Source organism: Triticum dicoccoides, chromosome 1B (genome assembly GCF_002162155.2).
Source record: "Triticum dicoccoides isolate Atlit2015 ecotype Zavitan chromosome 1B, WEW_v2.0, whole genome shotgun sequence".
Lineage (NCBI taxonomy): Eukaryota > Viridiplantae > Streptophyta > Magnoliopsida > Poales > Poaceae > Triticum > Triticum dicoccoides.
In genome coordinates, this window is record NC_041381.1 from 193,365,496 (window position 1) to 193,370,000 (window position 4,505).

Below are 4,505 nucleotides of genomic sequence, written 5' to 3' on the forward strand. Positions count from 1 at the left end.
GGCATTCGCATATAGTCTGGCTGCCCGAGGACCCCTTAATCCAGGACTCCCTCAATGAGGCCTTGCTTCATGGCCTACGAGCAGCCAAGGAGATGAATTTAACTCGGGTCAGGTGTTTTGGAGACTCAGACTTGGTGGCTCGGCAAGTCTCGGGAACTTGGGATTCTAAAGACCCTCTCATGGCGGTTTACTGCCGGGCGGTTGATGTTATTGCTGGACATTTCAAAGGTTATCAAGTGGAACATGTTGATCACAGGAAAAATGAGGCGGCTGATGCTTTAATCTGGCCGGGGTACAACCTAATGTTTTTCTTGATATTCTAAACAATCCTTCAGTTAAGCTGCCTACAGAACACGATCTTGCTATCCATGACCCAAAGGCACAGCTGGTGGCGGCTCTTCATGCTATTCATGATTGGACAGTTCCATATTTGGCTTATATGACCCGGGGGTGAGTTACCTAATGATGAAACTTTAGCCAGGCAAATAACTTGGAGGTCTAAGTCAATGACCATTGTCAATGGTGAGTTACACCGATGTAGTGTCACAGGGGTGTTTCAGCGATGTATCTCTCCTGAAGAGGGCCTTGAAATTCTAAGGCTGATTCATGAAGGAGAGTATGCCCATCATGCCGGCTATAAGTCTCTTGTAGCTAAGGCTTTTCATCATGGGTTTTATTGGCTGACAGCTCATGCCGATGCAGAGGATCTGGTTAGCAAGTGCGATGGTTGTCAGAAATTTTCCAGACAAGCTCGGTCGGCTCAAGAATTGAGGATGATTCCAATCACCTGGCCATTTGCGGTCTGGGGGCTGGGTATGGTTGGGCCTTTCAAAAGATCCAAGGATAAAAAGACACACCTGTTGGTGGCGGTTGACATATTTACAAAATGGGTTGAGGCACAGCCAGTCAGCAAGTGTGATGCAGCAACGGCGATTCAATTCCTTAAAAAGGTGATTTTCCGTTATGGCTACCCTCACAGCATCGTAACTGATATTGGTACTAATCTGTCCAAGGGTGCTATGAAAGAATTCTGTCAACGAGAACATATTTGTCTTGACGTATCATCAATGGCTCACCCTCAGTCCAATGGTCATGCCGAAAGGGCCAATCAAGAAATATTGAGAGGCATAAAGCCCCGGCTTATGGTCCCTTTGCAGAGGACGTCGGGTTGTTGGGTTGAGGAGTTACCCTCAGTGCTTTGGAGTATCAATACTACCCCCAACAGATCCACGGGTTATATGCCTTTCTTGATGGTTTACAGAGCAGAGGCGGTTCTTCCCAGTGACATCCATCACGACTCGCCCCGTGTGACGGCTTATGTTGAAGCTGAGAATAAAAAATCACGTCAGGATGATCTTGACCTCCTGGATGAGGAGCGTGACCTTGCGGTGGCTCGTTCAACAATTTACCAGCAAGATCTGCGTCGTCATCATAGTCACCGGGTTAAAACTCGGACCTTTCAAGAAGGTGACTTGGTGCTCCGGCTCATCTAGGATCAGACAGATATGCACAATTTATCCCCACCTTGGGAAGGGCCTTTTGTGGTTAGCAAAAACTTGAACAATGGGTCATACTACCTCATTGATATTCGAGACCACAAGGACTCACATACATCGGAAGAGGAGACCCGCCGGCCTTGGAACATGGCTCATCTTTGGCCTTATTACACTTGAGCCACTAGCTCCTGTGTTGTACATATTTTCATCCGTGTATATATTATGATCAAGTATAATAAAGCCGACATCCCTGATAATTCGGTCCTCTGTTGTTTCATTTTTGAGTATCTGAGTCTTTATTGTCAATTCATAAGATCACTTGGGGGCTTCCTACTCATTGAGCATAGCTGTGACTACCCTCTTGATCCGGCTTGCGCGCCTTGTTACAAATCACCTGGGGGCTTGTTGCCCGAGTTAAAGGTTACCAAAGAGAACTTGCTGCAGTGCGCAGTTCAAACATAGGTATCCTGCATTGAGGGCTCACTATCACTTGGGGGCTCCCTGTTCAATGAACATAGCTTTATTTACCCTTTTGATTGGCTTGTACGCCAGGTGTAAACACCAAATTCCGGTTTATCCTGCCTTGTATGTCTGCCACTCTGCCTAGATAATCCTGTAATGACCCGCCGTACTCTTGACAGTCAATCTTATAAAGACCTTGAACTTGTCCAAAGTTAAAATGGCGGTTGGTCATGTGAGGCCCAGCTTACAGGTTTGAATGAAGGATTAACTCAGTGGTTGTGCGGCCCATGAACAACACTTGATATTGAGGCTTGGTAGCCTACGAAAGCCTTGCTTTTTCTGATTTGTTATTTTCTCTAAATATTGTTTGGGTTCATATCCTTGTACCATATTGACATATGGTTTAAAATGATTTAGGCCATGTAGCCTTAATCATTATAGCTCATATTTGAGCATATCTGGGGTTTTGATAACTCGTTCTGGCTTTGGACGTTAAGTCGCCAGTATACTTGGATTGTGCACTTGGAGTTATGCGCTCTAAGTCTTTGGGATGCCATCCTCACCGGATATGGTGATGTAAGCCGGTAGTGTGAACCAATTTCACATGTATGTTTTACTTGCTATATGAATATGCAAGGTTTTGATAACCCGCCCTGTCTATAGACTTTAATGTCGCCAGATAACATTTTGTTGGACGTTGTGACCCGCCCTGGTGTAAACCGCCAGGGCATATGCTATTTATTATGTGTGCGGGAACATTGAAAAATAGTATAATCTTCCTTGCAAATTTATCAAAGGCACACTAAAAATGCATCAGCAGTTTGAAGCTTAAAACATGCACGGTGGCATGACAGATCATGGTTTTCAATCTAGCCTATTCCAAGGCTCTCCAAGTCCTAAGTTGATTAAATTGTTTTTGAAAAGAAAGCACTAAGTTGCAGTTTGAGAGTCGTTCCCTTGGGTTAGTTGTTCTGGGCTTGGCGTGTTGAAGACTCCGGGTCATCTTGCACCAGTTCTTCTTCTTCTTGTTGTTCACCCATTGGCTGGAAGTCAGATGAGGCCCGGTTGATCCTAGTTAGAGCTCTAAATACAGCTTCATCATCTATAAGGTTTGAAGGATCAATATCAGGAGCGAATGTGTGCTTACGTGTTGGCGGGATGAGGTCCATGGCCTCATGAACCGGCGCCGTTACTCTCGATTTCTCTTTGGTATAAGCCGCTTGATATTTCGACAAGTCAGTCTCCTCCGCTAGCTTGCTTGCCAAAGGGTGCATTTCTCCTACGCACTTGGTGAAATCTGCTGCTTCCAAGGTAGACCCGTCTTCTTTCAACCTTGGGCAGCCGGCGGCTAATTCTTTCGGGTCAAGTTCTGCTTGCCATGCCTTTGCCGGACTCAGCACAGTGATGGCACCGGCTCTGGCGGCTGATCGCTTCAGTTCTTCAACTCTTTGCAGCAGCATAGACAATTTCTCCAACACTTCCTTGATGAGTGAAGGTGACTGCTTCTTATGTGAGACAACAGAAAATAGCCCGTTGAGTGCCGGTGTACAACTGCTCCACAAGGGTATATGCAGCTTTAAGCTTTACGCGCATGTCTTGACCCAGCTTGGAACTTCTGGAGCCTACATCAGCAAAGATATTGATAAGCCGGCTAAGTCATGCTATTAATCTGATGCTTTAAGCCGGATAACTCGTCAGTCACCGGCTTAAGAGCAGCCTCAGCATCTTCAGCTCTTCTCAATGGAGCCAACTTCTCTGTATCCCAGCTGGTCCTCTCGGCATTGAAGTCTGTTTTCAGCTTTTCAGTCTCTTCTAATTAAGGCAGTTTTCAGCTCTGACTTGGCCTTTGTGGTCTCTGATTGTTGGGACTTGATGTTCTGTCGCTGATCAGTGACTTGGGATTCCTTCATATTTAATTCAGCCTGCAATATACAAAAGACAGACAGCATTATAATCATCTTATTTGAAGTCCCAAGCACAATACAAGTATTTTACTTGGCACTTGGGGGCTAATGCATGTTTCTCTTTTTCAAGACAATACTTTAATGTCCCAGCTAGTTTCTTCAATGATAGCCGGTCCATGGGGGCTACATATGTGGATTTGATCATAAATATGGTGATAAGTCCCAGCTTAGCTATGCAGCTTAAGCCGGCCCTTGGGGGCTACATATGTGGATTTAGCACTACAATTTGAAGTCCTGGATTAACCTTCCAGTTTAAGCCGTCCCTTGGGGACTACCTGTTTTGATTCAGCAGTTACAAATTGCTATGGCATAGTTACAAGATCAAAAGGTTATCTAAGTCTCCATCATATTCAATTATTTCATGTTTAGTAGACTTGGCGGCTGACAATTATATATATGAATAGAGTTTTTCAGTGTTTACCTCAAAGCGCTCCTTCATCAGATTGACTAAGCCGGCTTCGAAGTCATGGCTAGTATGAAGGCGGTTTAGATAACACACATGAATCTCATGAGTGTTGAACTGGGCATAACTCTCCAAGTCTAGCTTCCACTTGCCCTTTTCAGAAGCTGAAAATTCTTCTTT